Source organism: Fukomys damarensis, unplaced genomic scaffold (assembly GCF_012274545.1).
Source record: "Fukomys damarensis isolate Sample0158 unplaced genomic scaffold, DMR_v1.0_HiC HiC_scaffold_37, whole genome shotgun sequence".
NCBI lineage: Eukaryota > Metazoa > Chordata > Mammalia > Rodentia > Bathyergidae > Fukomys > Fukomys damarensis.
The window spans coordinates 17,533,865-17,556,000 of NW_022900949.1; the positions used below are offsets into that span (position 1 = coordinate 17,533,865).

General features: G+C 45.2%; 1 long non-coding RNA gene across 2 annotated transcripts; it reads right to left on the reverse strand.

The window, feature by feature from the left end:
• Positions 1 to 7,609: 7,609 nt before the first annotated feature.
• On the reverse strand, positions 7,610 to 20,089 carry LOC117284416. 2 transcript variants are annotated; one of them, XR_004515485.1, is made up of 4 exons: positions 20,015 to 20,089; positions 19,739 to 19,815; positions 18,847 to 18,932; positions 7,610 to 7,911 (listed from the first exon to the last, which is right to left on the reverse strand). It is a non-coding gene; the product is annotated as an uncharacterized LOC117284416 (long non-coding RNA). The 2 variants fall into 2 exon arrangements; XR_004515484.1 differs by lacking the exon at positions 7,610 to 7,911 and adding an exon at positions 11,939 to 12,071.
• Between the last annotated feature and the right edge of the window lie 2,047 nt (positions 20,090 to 22,136).

Genomic DNA, 22,136 nt, shown 5'->3' on the forward strand with positions numbered 1-22,136 from the left:
CTGACTTCCCCACTTCCACCAGAGGAAAAATTTTCAATACCTTTCAGCTTCTGGCTCCTTGACATTCTCTCCATTTTTCTGCAACCTGGGACTGGAGGTGTCAGGGGCATCCTTGCACCATCTGCCAACGTGCCCAGATGCTGTAACTCAGGTTGGCCATGTGGCTTTCCATCCCTTTGCCTGTCCTGCATTTTAATCCCCTCATCCTGAATGAGTTCTACCCTAAGATTGAAAATTATGCTTTTAGATGAAGAAAGGAGAAGCAAAATAGGAAATGAACAGTTCTACTTTCTGTCATCTGTTTGTTGCCGTCATCTCTAAATATCACACCATATGTTTATTAAATTGATAAATTTGGGCTAAATCTGCTTTTGTACCTGAGTGATAAAATTTGGCCAGAAAATGCCTCCATATGTAGTGAACCACAGCCTAACTTAGCATGTAAATACATTGCAACCTAATTTAAGGATACACTCTGTAAAAGATAGCTGAGTCTCAGCCAATCACAGAACATCAACTGATCAGACCATGTCCATATAAGGCAAATACCTCATCACACCGCACCCATATAAGGCAAAGCTGACAGCAGCCCTCAGGTTGTTTCTGTGTGTCACTTCCTTTCCTCTGTCTATTAATATAACTTGTACATGCGGTAGGGTGGGGGCTTTCTGAGCCAACTGAGATCCAGAATACTTGCTGCTTGGCTCTAGAATCATTTTATGCTCAAATCATCTTTGCTAAATTGAACTCAGCTTACATTATTGTTTAATATGGCTCATGCAGTAATTTTTTCTCTAACCTGAAGTACAGATAATAAAGTCACCTCTGCCTTTGCTGTAGTGATCCTGATACTGTTTGTAAGTTTCTTTCACTGCCTCAGGTATTGCTCATGGTTTTGTGCTTACTTTTCAACTTCTGTGTCATTTCCAACACCCCCACCCCCTATCCCTGAGGTCTTAGTGCAGCTGTATGAGCCTTATGGATACCCCAGCTCCTCCTTTTCTGTTCTTGTCAAAATCTTCTAAGATTTGTTTCTCTCTGTCCCATCTCCTGCTCTCAGATGTCAGACCCAAGAAGCAGGGTTGGCCAGCCACAGGCCTGGGAGGGTGTGAAGAGAGCTCCTGCTCCAGCCACCAGCTCTGCCTCCTGCCAGCCATGGGACATCACCCATGATTTAACTTCTCTGTACCTCAGCCTCTTTATCTTTAAAATGGGACTAGGAAGGGCAACCACCTTATCGGTTTATAACAAGGACCAAGCGGTGATATTCTTGATACATGTACTCAATAAATGTTCATTATTATGTAAGGGAGGTACAGACCTTCCAACTGGAATCCAACCATACCAGACCTAATTTTCTCACCCTGCCAGGCTCTCACATCTCCTGCCTGCCTTGGAGGTATCTCAGCTAGAAACATCTACTTGTCATAGATGAGCGTCCACACTGAGTTCCACAGAAACATGGTTTTCATCTCACAGAATGAGTATTTGTAAATTTGAGCACACACATTTTGTGTTATATCCATATAGCTCATAAAGGAAAGAAGATACATCGTGGTTCTTGCTTTAATTTTCATGAGGCAGAGTTTTAGCCATTTCAGGCTGCTTCAACAGAATACTGTAAACTGAGTGGCTTTCTCACAACAGATAATTATTCCTCCCAGTTCTAGAGGATGAAGTCCAAACTCAAGCTTCCGACAGACTCATTGTCTGGTGAGTGCCCATCTTGGGGGTGAGGACTTCCACCTGTGAGCTCTGAGGGGACACAGACTTGGTCCATTGTAGGCAAAGACCCTGCAGCTGATAGCTGGATGCCCCCACCTCTCTCTTTCCAGGCAAATCTCTCTCTCTGCAACTTCCAACAGGCAGGGTGATGATGCCCTCCCCGGGAAGCCCCTGGAGATTCCCCCACAGGACAGGAGGTCATTCGGGAGATCTAGCCACAGATGCCCCGTGTATCACCATTCAGGCTCTGCAGCCCTGTCTGACTCCCTCCCATCCAGCTGTTTTCAAGGTCTGTGCCATCATCCTTGCAGAGCTATTGCATTCTTCCTTCACAAGTTGCAAGTGATGATACGCCTGTTCAAAATATTTATTTTTCTCCTTGCTAATAATTTAGGGTAAACTGGGTCAGTCCAGAAGCTTAGGCATCCCAAAGAAACCTGTTCTTGGTACTAAAATGAGGAACAATGCTTTGGCTTCGCTTAAATAAAAAGCTGGAGCAAGATGAAAGGAAGTGATCTTTAACCCTCTAATCTGCAGCCCAGTCTCGCAAATCTGAAGTGATGTGAGACACCGCTGGAGAAAAACCCCACGGTTGCCATGGAGACCAGGCATCCTGAGCACCTCCAGAAGCCCGCTGCTGGTCCCTGGGTGCCCTCTTTCCAGACCATGTATTTTCAAACTGACAGTGTCAGGTTGCACCAATCTGGGTCCAAGACAATGGGGAATTGGTTTGGCTTTGTTTTCTTTTTTCTTTTTGTAAACTACAGTGACCTTGGTTTATATATACACACCTAGTGAGAAACACACACAATGCAAAGCCCCCCATCTGGATAAATACACTGTAAGCAGACAATAAAAGCTTTATCAGGTTATGAAACAGTGGGCAACATTCTCCAATATTTATCTGCTCAAAGGAGAATTTCCGCCCTGCCCTCTTGCCCCACTGGCCTCTCCTTCTCACAGGTAGGTTAGTTTGAATACCAGTGACTCTGGGACGCTTCCCAGCATGACCCAGTTACAGAGAGATCTGACATCTACTATTTCTAATGCTGTGATGCTGAGTGAAAGTAAAAAGATCAAACCCCAAGAGCCTCCTTCAGCCTGGCTGGAGGAGTGGCATGAATTTCGCACGCAAAATGGCTCGCACCAGGGAGCCTGGGGGTGGGCACCACACCTTTCAACTACTTGTGCCCTAGTGCGTGAGCAGCATAATACCCTCTCTCTCCCTCTCCCTCTCTCTCTCTCTCTCCACCTGCCTGTCTTCCCTATCCGCTTTTCTCAAACAACATGTATCTATCAAAAAAGAATTCACTTTAATAGCAGCAGCCCCAAAACTCCCAAACCCGAACTCACTGTTACAAAATAGCAAGTGCATTCAGAAATCTCCTTCACCTAGGAAATAGTTAGGAAATGTGTTTCATAAAATTACAAAAATGTAAATCAAGCCTTGGATGTGACTCTGTATTCTAGTCACATGAGAACCCAATTTATAACTTAGAATATGAGTGTTTATAACATTCTCAAAACAGATACTTGAAGTCAACACAATAAGGGCACATAAAACAGTAAGGCACCCTCAACAGCTTCGTTAAATATTATCCTGAGAGGACTCACAGCAATTGATTGGCTACAATATTTTAAATGAACCTGATTTGAAATGTTTCCTATCTTTGATTAGACAAGTATCCATTAAGGTCATCAATCCAACTTCAGCACGATCGATAACTGCAATTGGTACAGCTTTAAGAACCTCAAACATGTTACCCTCCGTAATATATTTTTGGAAAGAGCAATCATGATATTATAAGGGCCAACTTGCCTCATCAGAGGAAGGAGTCAATACTAGGGACAGTAGCCCACAGCTGTCCTTACAAAGGGCTCAGTCTAGCATCAGCTCGGCTCACAGTGCCTGGACTCCTTCGGGCACTGCCAGGGCTGGGTTCCTGTGTACACTAAGAGCTGTGCTTTTGCCAATTAAAATCCTCTGAGTGTAAAATGAGTAGGAGCGAACAAATGCAAATGGACTGACAGAATCATGGGCTCTGGTTTATAAATAACTAGGGTAGCAATTTTTTATGGGCTAAGTTTCAATAACACCAGGTAAGAATTTAAAATGAATCTGCATCTCCTCCTAATGGGAACACACATGGGAGAGTTCTTAGACAGCTCCCATTTGGTCACAAATAGACAAGCTTGTGCCCTGTAGGGAGGGACTGGGGGTGAGAGGAAGTCCTGTCTCTCAGGTCTGTATGGGGGTAGCGACAGTCACACCCCATGCCCGGCTGCTGGCTTCCTGTGTCACTGAAGACAAATCTCACAGGTGGGCACTCGAGTGAAAGGTGACTGTGATAAAGTTATGCCACACAGGTGACTGCTGGGTTCAGACTTAACCCGAGGAGGGAAAGGGAAGCCCACTTCTTTAAAATGTAAAGAGTGTAACTGCTGAGAAGCATCATGGAAATCCACCACTGGGCCTGACGGGAGAAACACGAGAACTCCCTGAAGTTATCCCCCAGCGGATCCTCGCCCAGAGCACAGGCTAAGGCCAAAGTCCCATGACACTCTGCAGCTGCACGCTCAGAAGTAGGAAGAAACCTCTGATATGGAACCTACGACTTCCTAACATTTACACGCAACATGCCAACATTCTGCTAATTCCAGAAAACCAAAGCCTTCCAGCAGCATACCCACAAGTTGCCCTCCAAGAGGGATGACCCGTGGCATTTTGAAAAACAGCTGTGGAGATTATGAATTTTCTTTTCAGAGCTCACTACTTGTCTGTCTTGTGTAATAAGATGAAATGAGAACGTTTTAAGGAAAACACCAAAACTCTATAATTAATGTGTGCTTTCTTAAGAGAGAAGTGTTTTCACATATATTAGTCTATCTTAAGCGCTCCTAATCTTTGCGTGCTCTTTCTTATTTCCAAGGGACAGATTTTGTTTCTTTCTTGGTGAGAGGTCCACTAGGATGGGCTTCGCGTCTCTGTGAACAGCTGGACCCATGTTTTCAAAGTGGTGAAGAGGAGCAGTGGTTAGCAATTAGTGAGAAAATGAGCCATCATCTGTAGGAGCGTCCTCTGTGAAACTCGACACGGCCCCCCGATGACGTCTGGTCATCAATAGGCAGGTCGGGTGGTGACCCTCGGATATGAGGGACCTGGAAGCTTCCCAGCACCACGCCCCGCGGTCGCCTGCTGTCCTGACCCGGTGGGTTACTCACACGCCCGTGCAGGTGCTGTACACAGACCTGCTTCTTCACCAGCTGTATAAGCTACAGCACATAAAATCGCAGGCAGCAACTGCCTCTGCAAATGGTCACAGTGACTTCCCGACGCGTCCCATCGCCAGGATGGTGCGGCTGTAGCAGAGCTCTTCCCGGGGACAACCTGTGCCCCTCCTGAGGGGACCGCACCTCCAACTTCTACTCTTCTGCTGGCTCCTGTGACAGAACAAATGCGCTCCTCAGACGAGATTGAAATGGGAAATCTCAATCTTAGCACCCTGGTGCACACATTCTCTGTTTCCTGTTGGTATACGCGCTTTTCCATTTAAAGCATGTTTGTGGTTCACCAACCTAGAGCATCTTCCTAATTAGCACTTGACGTCTTCCCAAATAACTCTCTAAGGACTGCGCATACCCCAAAATACAGAAGCCTGCCAAAGCCAGAGAGGGTGCATCAGCGTGGGAGGAAGGCAGGCACGGCAAAGGTAGGACCGAAGAAATGGAGCAAATAACAGATTCTGCCGCATAAAACAGACTTGTGAGAAACTAATTGCTGCAGATTTTATCGCGCCCAAAATAAAATGCAGGGAGAATATCATGAGCATACTGTAATGCATAAAATCTTGACACTTGTGATAAAATACTCAAAATACACACTGGGAGGCTGGAGCTCGTCTGTACTGTTCGGTTCTGTAAATTATTCCAAACAGCGGGCCATATTTGTGGCATCACATTGGACTGGGTGCGAGAGGAACAGAAGAAACAAAAAAAGCCTCTGCTCCTTCTTGGAAGTGTGCGTCCCAGAAGGCGGCTTCGGAACAGCCAGGAGCAGAGCTGCATGAGGCAGGAGGCTCTCATTTCAGAGACAGAAGTGTGGGCCAGGACGGAGAAGGGATTGGGCCAAATGGCTCCCTTTTCCAGATACAGGGATTCCAAATCTCCTACCTGGTGGCTTCTCTAGGACAGGACAGGAGCAGAGACATCTGTTCTTTAGTAATTACCACAGATGATTGTTTATCACTCAGGAGTTTGAAGGAGGCCGTGGAGAGATTACATTCCACAGATTTGATCACTGAAAATGCCTGGGTTGGAACCATAATTATGTGCTTTCTCAGCACCTCTCCTGGGGTTATTTGCATAAACTCTTAGCCTGTGGCAATTCCTGAAGGCAACAGTCCCCTCGCTACTCCTTCCAGACTGTGAAAGGGAGGGTTTCTTAAGTTAGAATTGTATCATAACTTTTGTTCAGCAACCTCCATGTGGCTGTAGTCTTAAAAACACACATGGAGTTTTTCTGTCCCCAAACACTTCAACTATAGAACACCTAAAACGACCAAGAGTACCGCTGCAGGAGAGGAGGGTGGCTTTAGAGTTAGTGGTTTCAACCAATCATTGTGGACAGGCTTTATTAGAAACAGGAAGGGAAAAGAAAGCAGGGCCAGTGGGGCTGAATTTCAGGAGTCTACGGTACGAGTCGGAGAACCTAGAACTTGAACCTCAGCTCCAAATTGTAAGGGTCAAATAAAATCATGGGCTGAGAGCAGTGGATAGTACCTCACTGACATACTTTACATCCACAGGGCACAGAGAAAAGAAAGAGCAAAGTGAGGGCCCAATAGCCCTGAGAAAGGGCGGAAGACTTTGTCCGCAGAGCACAGTCCGGCACGGTCTCCTGCCCACAGCAGAAATCGCTCTTCCCCTCTGCTTGAAAAGGTGCTGTGTGTCCAGCAGGAGGCCCCCAGGAAAAAGTGGTTCAGAAAGAAGGTCAAGGAGTTCAGTAGGAAATATGTCGCAATTTTACTTACAGAGACACTAGGGGGGATGTAAATTCCAGGGTGAGAGCTTTCTGGGCAGAGATGTCTTCTCCCAGGGGCTGTGGCACCTTAATTTGAAGATACTCAGAGCGTTCGATTTCTTTTCTTCTCTGAATGAGGGATGCAACACACATACACACATGAAGAATGGGGAGGCCAGGCACGAGAGTGGTGCTACGGTGCCTGTTCCACACACATATGCACACTTACCCACACGTGTACACATACAGGCGCACACACTGTCCACCCCAACTTTTCCCGGGTGACACCCACCCCACTCAGGAGAAAGAGACCCATTCTCCATGTAAATTTTCCTTACACTAGGAATTATTTGCTTGAAAGTTAATGCATCTCCCAATTTCTGGCCCATAAGCAAGGACTATGTCACTTGTCCATCGTAAACAACCTGTGAAAACTTCCCAGCTGCTACATGAATTTCAACTTCCTCTTCCATCACTGCCAGGAGGACCCCTCAATGCCTTAGAGGATCTAAAGCGAAGATGCACATAAGTGCACCACTGTTAAGCCAGGCATGTCATTATTTCCCCGGCCAGGCCTGACTCAGGTGTTTATCTGGTGGAGCACAGGAAGTTCACAGGGCAGTTTCACCCTGCCCTTGGTAATCCTGCTTGTCTTCTTTACAGAGGGCTCCCCACAGCACTCACTGACGGAGGTGCAGAAAGAGCAGTTTACTGAAGGTTTCCTTCCCTTGCTTTCCTGTGGCATGCAATGAATGGTCTCAAACACTCAAGGCAATATTTTAATAAGATTTCTCTGACATCAATTTTTTTAACCACGCATGATCATTCATGGCAAGCTTTTCAGGTTTCTTGGAACAATGGTCTGATTACAAAGTTTATTTTTTTTAAAAGTGGCAGGTTGTGACAGGTTGCACAATCACACCGGCAAGGCGTGAGCACATTTTTCTGACACAGGCACTGAGAACCAGCTGACCAGACGTGCAGAGTTCTTCCCACATCTCAGAGCCATCAAGGTGCGATCGGCCACCTCCGGAATGCGACTACTGGCTCTCCTCCTGTTCCAGCCACAACTCCCCTCTGTACAGCCTTGGCCGTGGCAGGTCGCTGCTCTGCCTTGTAAACTTGGAGATGAGAAAAGCTCCCTTCGTTTTGCCTCTTGCCAAATTCTGCCAAGAAACAGGTTGACATTCAGTTTCTCCCAGGAAGGAAGGACAGAATAAAGCCAGTTTGCCCCAGACGACAACGGAATTTCCATCATGTACCACCACACACTGCTCACTTTGGAATCTAACAACCATTCCAAGTGAATGTTCACGTTTTTCTCCAGTTCTACTATTAAAGAATGTTTCCATTTGTTCATTCTATTTCTTATGTATTGAGCACAGATCTGAGTTTTTTCCCCACTCTTCCAAATTCATAGGTCGAAGCCCAAACCCCACTACCTCAAAATGTGACTGTGTTTGAGGACAGCCCGTTAAAGTGTGATTAAACTCAAACTGACTGCGAAGGTGGGTCTAATCGAACGCACCGGCGTCCTTATTAGCCAAAGAGATTGACGCACAGAGGGAAGGCCGTGGGCAGACAGGAACAGGTGGCCATGTTCAAGCCAAGAGAGAGGCTGCAGGAGAAGCCAATCCGCTGCCCCGTTGACCTTGGATGTCCCAAGCTGTGAAGAAACAGAGTCACCTTGTTTTAAGTCACTCGGTCTGTGGTATTTATTAAGGAACCCTAGGAAACTAAGACAAACACATTATACCAGAGGTATAATATATTATTATATCGTTGAAGAGGGTGGAGGGGGTTCGTGAATTACACACCACCAGGTAAGGCTGCCTTGGCTGGCATTCCAGGGTGAAACTGACGGGAAGTCAGACAAAGGCTCAGCTGAGTGATGGCTGAGTGAATACCTGAATTGAGGAATGAGTGTCTGTTGCCAGAGTCGAGGTATGAAAACGTGAACTTGGAGTGAGTGTCTAGGACAGTTACTTTCTACCATGCTATTCCCATGAGATAGGACGTGATGAAATACTGTATTCCCCCTCCTATTACTTCTTTGTCAACTCACAAAGCTCATAATCAAGATCTTAGCAACACAGTCACAGTCTCCTCAGATGAGGGGTTTAAGTGCTGCCCATCACCAGTGACTTGCAGAGAGGCCGCGGTCCTGCCGACCTCATCCGGAGGCCGGAGCGCCTCGTGTTCTCTCCGGTGAGCAGCGGTCTAGAACAGCGGGTCTCGGCCTGGAGAGAGGGTGGAGATGCAGGCGCCTGGGCCCCGTCCACAGAGCAAGACCTGTGCTTCACGCACCTTTAACCTCCCGGTAACGCTCCTGCGCCTGGGCGTCGGCAGCACTGGGCTGATGAGCACGGTGTTCACTGCATTACGTTGTTATTTAGAGGCAGGGGGAGCCCAGGAGACTGAAGCAAAGGGGAAATAAAACACGTCCATGGAGCACTCCAATGTCTGTATCGCGTCTGATGTCCAGGGCTCTCTGCCGGGAAGGTGTCATTGCTACCCCCGGTAGCTTGGGACGGAGCCGGTTGTGCATTGTACGCCGTCTTACTCTGACGGCGAGGTTTGGTAAATACAGTATGTTCTGGAAATCTTCAAAGAACAGAATCCTGCATGCATCCACATGAATCTGCCTGTTTTCTTTGGTCCGTTCCTTTCTAAAAATTTAATCACAGGACTTCTTGAGACTTCCTGAGGCCAACAAGAGTCTTCTTTTGGCCTCCTTTACCATGTGCCTTGACCCTAAGTATTCCATTAACGTCAGCAAGGAAAGACCGCTCTGAGGCACTCAGCTTCCTGTTCTGTTTGTCCCAGCAGCTCAGTCTGCACAACCCTTTGGCTGCCACTCCCATGCTCACTTTCCTTGACTCAATCCAGTTCCTTCCACTTCAACCCATGACAGGTGCACTCGACACCTGGCGTGTGAGCCCGGGAGATGGTGGGATCACACTGGCTCCTCTTCTGGCCACTTTCTCAGTCAGGCGATCCTGTTATCACACCTCCAATCACCACCTCCGTGGGTGTTTGGTGGCTTTTCATTCTTCGGCCATTAGGTCCCAAGCACCAACCCATCAAAATGGCACCAACCTTCCCCTCCCTTCCCTCGTCTTAATTCTCTAAGTTTGCTACTTATCTTCAGTAGTAGCAAATTTGTCTTCAGTTTTAGTTTTGATTGGCTATCACTTTTTCTATCTCTGAACCTACAACACTTAGGTGGAAGACGGGTTCGCTGGGCTGTCAACTGTACCAGTTCCTTAAGCCCATTTCCCAGCTTACGCTTTCTCAGGATACTTTTTTTCAGAGTTCCTTAGACCAGCACACGATTCCCACTAAATCTTCTGATGCTATCTTCCACTGGTCTGCTGTGGAGCTGGTCTCATGCAGACGGCTGATGCCGTGTCACAATCATGCACATACGTTCTTATTCCTAATTCACTTTTCTACATGACCTGCACACAGACATGTCATTCACTGGAGAGTCTAACACTCAGAGAATATTCATTCCTCTTCGCTTTGGGTCACATCCTGGCCCAGCTTTGGAATATCTGTCAGGGGAGGCAGCAGAACTCCACCAGATCTCTTGACTGAGAAGCCTTAACGAAATGCCCATTTATAAAAACACAGTTAAAACCACCCAAAGAGCTGTTGGGGCCCCACAACTCAGCAACAGAAGTAAAGCTAAAAGGAGCAAAGAAAGGATACAGCATCCTCAGAGACGAGTGAGAAATGCAGCCCAGCAGAGGGGTCACCGGGCAGCGGGCACCACGGATGGACATGGTTCTGTCACACCCTGAAGCACCAAGGGAGGGAAGAGAGTGCACCGGCTCTCACCTCCCCAAACTCCTATCTCTAGCAAGTGACTCCTTCACCAACCCTAGGGAAGGCAGCCAGCAAGGGAGCATCTGGGACAAGAGCGGGACAGGGATCCTAGAAAGTGGACAGGGGGCAGGGATGGCGGGTGGGAAGAAGTCACAGTCCACACTGCGGTGCCATCAGCTGGCGGAATGTTAGGCAACAAAGAAAGAAATTCGTAGCTGGGTATTGGCATGGCGATGCACATCAGTGATCAGCACTCTGGAAGGCTGAGGCAGGAGAGCCACAAGTTCAAGTCCCAGCCTGGGCAATTTGGTAACTCAATGAAATCCTGTGCCAAATAAAATATTTAAAAGGGCTGAGATTTAGCTCAGTGTGAGCACCCTGAGTTCAATACCCAATACACAGAGAGAAAGAAAGGGTTGGGGGAGAAGGAAGGAAGGAAAGAAAGGGGGACAAAGATCATTTGATGTGGAATTAAATCACCCTCCCCTGACTTTATGTGAATTTTCTCTGGAATATAAGCGTATGAGGTCTTTGGCTGTTGTTTTAGTCACCAATACATTCCCATCATTCATCTCTCACAGTACCTGTCACATTTCAGGTGCTTCATTAGTTAGTTAATTAATGAAATTTTAACCTATCTTTGAGTGAAGAAAAACATCTGTCAGAAATATTGGGAAGGCTGAGTGGGGAAACAGATACTTAACATGAAGGCTGGCGATAAAACATAGGTCAGGGTGGCCGATGCTTTCCCACTTCCGTGGGATCCAGAGTAACGCAGGGTGAGCGAGGTTTTAAAGACCACACATACAAAAAGTGGAGACGTTGCGACGCCGCAGCCTGCCTCTGCGATTGGGGCTGCGTTCTCTCCTCGCTGACTCCTTGCGTTCTTTAACATCTGTCACCTAGTTGCCAGGTATTCAAACAGGGAGCTCATGGAGCCCCCAGATTTCCCATATATCTGGGACACACTGGCAGAATGCTGATTAGAAATTCAGAATCATTTGATCTTAAGACGTATGTTTTAAGCCAGCAAATATAAATAGGTATCATCAGGATACATTGCTTTAATCTTCAGTTTCAGCCATATTTCTCTTATCTCCCTTCTTTATCATGCCTTTGAAATATTATTTTTTAAACAGTTTCTGTTAAATATAAACAGAATTTCTCTCATGCTGAATTCCACGTAACTTAATCATATGTTGTGTTCATTAACAAATCTCTCCCCATCACCACCGCTTCTTCATTCTTCCTAACAAAATATTAGCAGTGGGAAGACAGGGATTTGGGGCTGCTTTGTTTAGTAATGAATCTCAGCTAGGAGAGCAACTGGTCAATGGACAAGCAGTAAATATGGGCTCTGAAGGAAGAGATGTCAGTGTTTTCTGTTCCGTGGGAGGCACTGTCCTGAAGGCTATTGATGCTCTGTGTGGCAGATCTACAGTGGAGTCTTGCCGGGAAGAACAAAGGTCCGAGTCCAAATTTTAACCCCTGGACCCTATAAGAAGAAAGCAGCGAAGTTAGAAGATAAGAGAAAATGGGAAAATATCCTCCTGAAAATAGAAAAGGCCGCAGAAGAGAGGGCTGTGCAGGCGTCTGTGGGATGCCGGGAGCCCGGTGCGTTGGGTCCTCCCAGGCCACTCCGTCCGTGCGTGCTCCCAAAGGCCTGTGGCCCTCCGAGGTTTGGCACCTGAGTTCGTCACCAACATAAACCTGGGTGCGATCTCTCCAGCCCACCCACATCTCTGCTTCTGCCATTGCTGCTTCCTATCTGCGTCTTCTTCCCCTCCCACACTGCTGTTTACTTCACAAACTTCTACTCGGTCTTTACAACCCACCCAACCATCCTCTCTCCTCAAGAACCATGGCTCACTAGCATGGAGATCCTCCTACCAGTGTGGTTGGTAGTAACAGTGCTAACATTTCCTGAGGACTTGCTTTGCTCGCTCTGTGTACCAAGAGTATGTTGAGGTGTAGAGACCAAAGCACAGAGAGGTTGAGTGGCCAGCTGAGCCCACACCCACGCTGGTTTCCCCCACGGGCCGTACCTGCTGGACTCAGAGGGGAAGAACCGTGTCTCTGCTCTTCTTCTGTCTCCAGACAGAAAACGGACACTTAGTAGATGCTTCATAAGAGTTGGAAAATTCTCTTGGAGTCTCAATTATCTCTCTCCAACTATTCTACCACCTCTAATCTGTTTAGATTATCTTGTACTAAAGCTAAAATACTATAGGTTTTGGCATTTGAAGATAGGTCTGAGTAGAATTGTTAATGTTTTGCCTACAAGGAATGGAAGAATTTTATTGCAGTCAATGCCCACCCAGAGGTCTGCTCTCTGGAATCCTTCAGTTTCACAGTTTAGCAGATTCCCTGACAGTAGCACAGGTTCAAGAGTGTCCCTATGCTAGATGTAACTTTTATTCTGCCTTCTCATGCACAGCATTGGAGAAGTTGTTAATTAAATTGGGTGATAGATAACTTAAATTACAGCCACTTCAGGAGTAGAAAGCTAAAGGACTCCAAATAAGGGAGGTAAGAGAATGTTAACAGAAGAAGACAATGGTGTATGATGGTCTTTCCTTCCTCATTCCAACACCATGGGTGACAGATAAAGGAACTTTACTTTGAGTGACAAGAAAAACACCAGCAGAAGCAGCAAAAACAATAAGAGTAATAAATAAAAGCAAACACATATAGAGCTAACTTTTTTGCAATGCATTACTCTAAGCTCTAAATATAGAAATCTATTCAGTGAACCATTGCAATAACCTTATGTAACTTTGATCTTTATTCTATAGGTGAAGAAATAGAGAAGAGACACACTAAGTAACTTGCCAAAGATCCTGCAACTAGTAGCAAAAGATTAAAAAGCAACAACATTAAAAAGGAGACATTCCCCCACACCACACATACACACCAAATAATGGGAGGTTGTAAAAATCAAATTCATAGCCACATAGAAAAGAAGACATAATAATGCATTTTTAGATATCAACATTTATCCAAGCTAAAGAATTTGAAAACACAAAGATAGGGAGATTATCCCATCTTTAATTAAAATTTTGTTCATGGCATTAAATTTGATTTTTTTAATAGCATTTAAATATTACATGTCTAGATTACTAGGTTCTTTCGTTTTCACGTCTGTGTACAAGGCAAATGTATTCAGCCTTTACCAAGAACAACCAAACACGGGTCAAAGACTTCAGAAGACAGGGTGCCAGGCAAAGCCCTCCAACAAGCCAATTCTTTATGTACAGCACATTCACAACATAGAAAGAAATAGGAAAAAAATAAGAGCCAAGATGGATTATGTAAAGGTATAAATCCCCAACCATGAATGTCACTACATTGAATTCTTTAAATGTACCAATAAAATTAATTAATTAAAAAAAAGAAAGAAGAAAGGTCTGCATGAGGAAGATGCCCAGTCCCCCTGATCCTACAAAACAAGTCTGCCTGTTCCAGGGATGAAATAGTCACCTTCAGTGGGCACTCACAACAGACAGAGAAGCCAGTGCTGGAATCGAGGAAAGCCCTCTGCAAAATGAAAGGGTGCTCCTGAGCTGAGAGAGAGCTAAACACCAGAGGCCTAGGTCCCCTCAGCCCTGCCTAAAGTGCATGTGCACCGCAGCTGGGATGCAGCCCTCGCACAGCTGGAGAGAGAAATAAAGAATTTCTCTAATTTCTTCACAGAGACAGGTATTCAGTAAGATATTGAAGTGGGGGATTTCCCTCCGGTTCAGATACAAAAAGTCATAGGAGAGACACAGGTTATTGGTGTCCGACAGCTTTCTCATACTGTAGTAAAATACCTGAAATAATCAACTTACACAGAGAAAAGGCTCGTTCTGGCTCACAGTTTTAGAGGTTTCAGGACACAGTGCATTGGCCCGCTTGCTTTAGGCCTGTAGCAAGGCAGCACATCATACAGAAAGTACGTGGCCAATGAAGAAGTGCTGGGGGAAGTAACCCCATCTGAAGGCCCTTGGTTTGATCCCCAGCACCTCCCCAAAAAAAGAATACAAAGCACATTTTTTAAATTGTCTCAAATAAGTCATTAACTGCTTTTGAACTTGCATTATTTTACAACTTTTTAGCTCTGTTAGAGTGAGAGAAGATGGAAGCTTTCATTAATGGGAATTTTTCTAGTGCAATTTGCATAATAATTAAGATTTCGATTTTGCATTTTTAGATACACTTTGTAACTTTCACTTTCCCGTTGATATCTCCATGTCACCTTCCAGCACAGTTTTAGAAAGCCATCATTTTCTCTGCCTTTTCATTTGTGACATTGCCTCGGCAACCTATATTTAAAGACAGTGCTAACCTCCTCTCATAAACACAACTGGGTATAGAAGAAAGCAGTACTCAAAGGCTTGTCAAATGACTTGTCCATTAAGAAATAAAGATATGTTTGTATTCAAACTTGAGCTTCGTAAATTTGAGTCACCAAGAAATTCAGTGATTTAATGAGAAACAAGCCAGTTAAGAAAGTAAGCTGTTGAGGAGGATGAATAAACATATTAAGCAATGTGACAAAGAAATAGAACATGGAGAGTCCTAAGATACAAGGCTCTGAATTTGAATTTCACGTGGGATGGGCTCTGCCAGAGAGATTTTTTAGATTCAGTATGTCGTTTTAATTAAATTACAACTCTGAATTAGACATAAATCAACTAGGCCCACTTCGGCTTCGTTTTTAGCACAAAGAGCCTATCATCCTTTGCATTTCATTCAGATCTAATTAAATATGGATTTACGGCTCGAGGTACCTGAGATACAGGAGGACGTTCCAAGCTGGCTGGCCTATTGGGAAGAGAGCTATTTTGAGTATCATGACTGAATGTCAGACATTTGCCACAGCAGCCTGCTTCTCCAGGCTAAATGTGCTTCTGGTTTGTCAACACATCTTATAAAACTCCCATTGTTTCTGGTCTCATGGTAACAGTGTAAATTCACCACCACAAACCGAAAGCCTCTGTTTGCCGCCAACTCTGTTGCAACATAAAGGCCGCTGTTCTGTCCCTTTCCAGGTGCTTTCTTTCTTGGTGTTCCTGCTGGACCGAGCAGAAGGGTAAAGGCCTTGCCATCTCCCTGCCCAGACAGCTCTCCTCCCTCCGTCCCCAGCAAAAGTCTGCTGTTGAGGATTTTCAATTCAGGTTGTGGGTTAGTAAACATATTTGAGCTGGATTTCTTGAAAGCCTTGAAAACCAAAGTGCCAGCATCTGGCTCAAGCACTGCGCATTCCCTGGAGGTGCCCAGCCGCCCCTAGGGGACACGAACACTTGCGGGACAGAGAAAAGAGACGCACCTACCAACGATGTCAAGGTATTTCTTCCACACCAAAAATAGGTCATAAGGTCATACAGAATACTGTCCTCCTGGATGTGATGGGCCAAGGGACATGAGAAGAAAAGCAGTCTTCTTCGGTAACAGTAAATGGAAAGTAAATACGATAAAAGATTTTTAAAGATCGTTGCTGTGTGTCTTGGGATGGAAACGGGAGCATCAGAGCAGGCAGCAGGATTATCTCGTGGAGGCTGGCAGCCAGGGAGGCTTCTGGGCTTTTCCCTGCCTCCCCACAACTTTTAAGAGACTGCCTATAAGCAAAACACACGTGGAATTTTTTTAAATGACTAAGAAAGTAATCAAAAAAGTTCTGATTAGAGAAGAGAGACCTTGTCAAGAATCCATTTGGAAAGAGAAAAATTGAAGCCTGAGTTATCTGATGTGGTGTGGGTAACAAGAACAAAGAGGCACTAGGAAGATGTCGTGGAACTCTCTTTCATGGAAGAGACCCTGTTTCTAACAGCTTCACTGCACTTGGCTCTAAAGGACAAGACTGTCCAAACGCACAAGTCCTGTGTTCACTGGGTCTGATGGCATACTCAGACACGTTCCAGAAATACTCTTTCTGCTTCCTCATTGCAGATAAATAAATAAAAACTCCCTCCTGGAACTCAGTGCCTTGCTTGTACCAGAAAGAAAGAAATCTAATCATGAGGAATGCAATCTGTTACTATTTGATTACTGGCCTCCCTGTTGGGTGTTGGGGACAGAGCTGCTCTCTCATTGCAGCAAGCTCCTCCCACCCCATGAGGCTGGAATGTGACCCATGGCTTTCCAGCACCACCCAGCCACGGCGCCCTTGTTCTCTCTTGTTGGGGTGAAGCTCTGTGCAACTGGCCAATGCCTGGCACCTCCCCACAGAGGTGACATGGTCACACGGGCGAGCTGACCCCTAGGGAGCTTGGGGCTGCTCCCACTGTTCTGGATTTCTAAAGGAAATGCAGACCCTGGAAAGGACTGCCTTGCTGGCCTAGGAGCAAGTAGGAAGCTGGGGACCTCGCAACACGGGGCTAGCACTGCATGCGAACTGAGTCATGAGCCAAGTTGGGGCCAGCATCCCTTTGTCAGCATGGCAAGGGGAAATCGACTTTACCTTCCTCCCTGGAAGCTGGAACCAAAGCAAGGCCTTTCTCCACACTGGACACTGCAGGAAGTCTGTTTGTCCCACCTCTCTTAGCACCTGAGGTGTTGATATTCCTCTCCCTTCTCTGCCCACACTGTGACCTGAGCCAAATTTGTCAAATCGGGAACATGTCCACAGGCTTGGGAAATCCCAACACTTCCAGAGAAACTGAGGCAGGCTGGGGTCAAACCCAGCTGTGTCACAGAACCCAGCCCTGTTGGAACCATTTCTATTCAAGACAGGCAGCCCTGATGCATTTTGGAGCTGGGGGTAGGGGGTGGGGGCTCTGCACCACGACTCCTCCAGGCTTTCTGGACCCCAGTGGAAAGAGCTGGCTCAGCAAGAGCCTGAAATACTAGACTGGTGTGGCTCATCCTGCCCTGGTCTCCACAGAATGTTTTTGGCTGTTTGCAAGGACATCTTGAGTCATTCATTTCACAAGCATGTTTTTAAACAGAGGAAATGCCTCCCCACTGGAAATGAGATTCTCCTATGAAAAGAGACTGTGTCAAAACCCCAGCAGCTCATCCACTCACTGTACCTTCCCTTCTTCCTCCTTGAACCTATCTCAAAACAGGATCTAACTATTAGAAGCCTAAAGTCTTGTCATAGATCACAAAACCAAATTCTCTTTGAGCTGAGAGATTTTCAGTCAAATTAGCACCAGCCCTCACACTAAGGATTAGGCCACAGGACAGAGGAAACCTAACCTGTTTTGTGAGTTTAGAAAGAAAAAAAATGCTGTAGCTGAGTTAAAACAAAACAAACAAAAGGAAGGCTAAAAAGACTAGTTTGGTCTGTACCATGACTGCTGCGGTATGAATGCTGTAAGGGTATGCAGTGCTACTTTGCTTCCCCAAATTATAATTTTTAGCCGCAGATTCATAACCCAGTTACTTCTACATGATAGTATCTCTTTGTTAGTTTGATTCTTGACAGCTGTCCAGAGAAAGCAACTGGCAAGTCGTATCATATGCATTTTCCACTCGCGATAAAGTTTTCAGGTTTGCAGCGCCCAGAATCCTGCTCTTCTTCCCTGTGTACCCCAAACAGTGTCTTTATACCCACATTTGCATCTCGCTGAGGCTGAGAACTTTCTCCCAAGCAAAAAGATGAGCAAGATTCAGAGTCGGTCAGATGTGGTTGGGATTGGTTTTGGTTAGATGATTCAGCCCATTTTTGTAGATTTCTCAAGATGCTTTCTGAAACTCTGTTGAAAAATACCTTGTGTGATCTTGTAAGAAATTCAATAAAAGGCTCAGTGCTGCCTGCCTCCTTGAGTAGGGGAAACCACAGCTCTGATTCATGGTGACCTTCTCCAGGAGGGAGACCAACCCGAGATCATCAGTTAAAGGCTAACTTTCACCAACTCCAGCTCACCACATTCCTTTCAGGGGCTTAATGAAAGAGAGGAGGAGGATTGGCCGTGTTTTAATAACCTTGAGGTTCACTGCACTAAAATGATACAGGTTTTAGGAACGTTCCCTTTCTAGGAGGCTGTGCCAAGATGCAATGATCGCATTTGTCTGCATCCATCGGCCATCTTCAGTTATAAATGAATGGGGGTTGGAGATGCCTGCTTGGTTTTTGTTTTGCTTGAATTTTAGGAGCTAAATGAGCCCTTAGTACATATTTTCTTTAGCAATTAACAAAAGTGATTCATGGGTTTTGTTGAAGGCTATTTTCTGTGGGACTGCACACACCCACATTTCTTTGGTGGCTAACTCATGGAGCAGAACAAGCACTGAATCTGTTTTTCACCAAACCGAGATTCCTTGCCAGGCTTTTCCCAGCATACCTCATGCGGATGGAATTCGCAGCACACCCAGCCTTTGTCCTTGTTGTTATTGCTGTTGATGTCTTCCTTGGGTGTTTTCCTCTGGACTGAAAAAGAAGGATAAATCTAGGCTTTCACTTATCTCTTGGGGAACTAACAAAACAAAGAAACGTGTATTTCCAGCAAGCCCAGCCCTGCCCAGCTCTGCGATGTAGTTTATCCTACCATCATTCACAGGCTGTCTGCTGTGCACACACACACACACACACACACACACACACACACACACACATAACTTCCTTTCTGCACAATAGCTCCATCCCTCTACCCCTGGAAAGATTATTTCTGAGCTCTCTGGGAAATGTTCTGTCCTGTGGGACACATTCTGAAATTTGAATTTGCAGTTTTTCTGAAAAGTCACAATTACAATGCTATTTGCTTGCACTCATTAAGTCTGTCTCGCTGTTATTGTTTCTACTAGTCCTCCTTCTGAAACTAAAGTTTCTGTCTTTGGAGAATTCCTGAGCTACGGGAAACTTTAGCACATCGAGAAATGGAATGACACTATGTGTTTTGCCAAAAACCATCTGAAATTTCCTGTTTTCCAAGACTCAGATGTAACTTTACCTTTTGGGGTCAAATTTTCTCTGCCCCTGGGAATCAGTAGCTTTCTACTCCTGCTAATCTATTTCTTTAAGGATTTACAAATAGAGTCCAAGGGGCTTCTTATAAAAAAATAAACAAATGCTTTTTAACACAGCTCCTTGTAAGCTAAGCTCATTCAATTATTTCCCTTTAAGTATTTATCAGCTTAGTATAAAATGAAGAATTTCATTTTACCCCTAAACATAGAAAAATAATTTCAGACATTAATATTCTGTGAACAACTAAAAACTTTTATTAAACTTCTTACGTTTACGGTGTCTCAACTCCAGAAGAAGCTACAGGTCACGATTTTCGTTCTATATGCTCTTCGGCCACATATGACTGCTGAAAAATATAACACAGAAATACATAAAATATAATACTTTTATAGCACTATAGGGAAAAACTACAAACATGTTCATATTATGTTTTAGAAACTACATCTAATGATGCCTTAAAGACTGAAAATTATATACTTTGTTTCTAAGCAGATTCAAGCGCGCGATAGCATCAAACTGAGTTCTATCATTCTCAGATACACTACCTGCCTCACTCTCCTTCGTGTCTCCAGAGGCAATAATAGTACCGATTTCAGTTGAAATACACCCTTAGGAACAAGATCATCTACTCTAAAGATTTCGTCCATCCAGTTTATGGCTTAAAATAGAAACTGCATATTTTCCCCAAAATAGCACCCTATAAATATCCCAGAAATATTCAGACATGTCGCTCAGTGTTCAAGCTGGGTGGGTGCCTCGGACGTGATCGCTCCCTCCCTGCACGTGTGTAGGAGGCACAAGAGCCAAGTGCGCTGTGCCCGCAGGTGGAGTGACCATGGATTCTCTCACCTGTGTTCCACCGATTTTGTCTCCTGTACAGGATTCTAAGCATACTCAGCTTTTATAGGACCCCCAGTTTACATACACTCACACTCTCCCCCTGAGTTTTTATTTCTGGAGTTTGTGTAATGTCAAAGTTCAATTTTTTACAGGCGACTTCGAAAAGACTCCCTGCCTCAACCTTTAGGAAGATGAAGGCTGTTTCCTGCTGCACCCATCGGACTCAACAGAGCAGGATTTCACTTGCTGCCTGTAGAGTCAGAATGCCCAGTACCTATGTAGCCAGGAGAGTTTATAATGAAGAAATCATTTTTGAAAGGCATAGCAACTTTATAGTTATAAGACCAGCATATCAGCAACTCCGCCTTGCTGGTGACAGAAACCCAGAGTTTGAATATCGTTGCTACTATGTTAGAGTGTTCTTCACTGGTCATGTGACTGGGCGGGGGTCTTGTCCTGGCTCTTGGTGTCCTGAGCAAAATGAAAGTGCTCTCCTGAGCGGGAGGAGGGAGCAAAGCTCATGGCCTCAAGAGACTGGGTGTTGAAGTTTTAGCATTAGGGCTTGGGATGGGATTGAGGGCTTGGGCTCAAGCTTTGTTCCTACCATGAGCAGTTTCACGCCCTCCATCAGTGCCGGCTTTTTTGGAGGAACAGTCATGGCACCCAAAGCCCACCACAGGGATGGAGGAATTAGCACCCCCGATGGCCAGGGATGGGGCGTGCAGAGACTTACTGTGCATGAGCTGGGTCACCTGGTTACTTTCTCTTGTAAATTTAGACGGGGATATCCTGGACCTGGGTTAGAGTTTAACTCAGATGGTGGATCTGCCTGGAAAGCAAGCTCAAGGCAACCCTGTCCCTGTCTCCAGCAGTCGGTAGCTACCTCTTGCCTCAGTCATAAACACAGACCGACTCAAGCAAAACGCGGGCTCTCCAGTCACATGTTCTCCAAGTGCAGTCAAGGTAACCACAGGACCAGCTTCGGGGAGGAGGGGAGAATATTCATCACAGTGAGTCAGCGCTCAGACAGACAGCAAGGTGAGCATGCAGGTGAGGATGCAGAGGAGGTCTTCAAAAAGGTTTTCTCCCCAACAAGATAGAGATTCACTTGTGACTTTTACTCTCCAAACACTTAACTGTCTATGTGTCGTACTTTCCTTCCTGATGAAAATCTGACAACCTTATCAAAGCCTAGAGATGTTGAAAGAAATCAGTGAGATAATGGTTAAGGGTCTATTTTTTAAAATATTGTGTAAATGTGATTCTGTCACCATATATTTGTGAGATCGTAAATGAGAAAAACTGGGCACACGCATGTGTGAAACTGCACATTGATTCAACCTTAAACAAGGGCCTCATTTCTAAGCCACTGGCAACTTTTTATCACTAAATGCACACTCACACACACACACACAGAGTTAAAAAATAAATTTTAGAATAGGCAAAGTCACCACTCTCACACAGATATAAAATGAAAGAGTGCTTAAAGATTTATTTAATTCCTATGATATGAAGGAACCAAGCAGATGTTACGACTCATTCAGAGGAAAGTCAAGCAGCACGTAATGTAGACATGGTAAAGGAATGATGAGATTCATTGGAAATGAAGACATAACTAGAGGGAAAGGAGGGGGAGGAAGGACAGACATCAATTAGATCACTACTAGAAAGTACAGAAGTTACGCATCGTTAGTCATCCATAATTTATGCAGGACTGCGAAAAATACTCCAAGGTAATTCACAGAGTTAAAATATGATAATCCTGAAGGAGGGTGTGCTCTAGACAGGCATAGTTTTCTATTGAGACACAAAACTTTTGCTATCTAC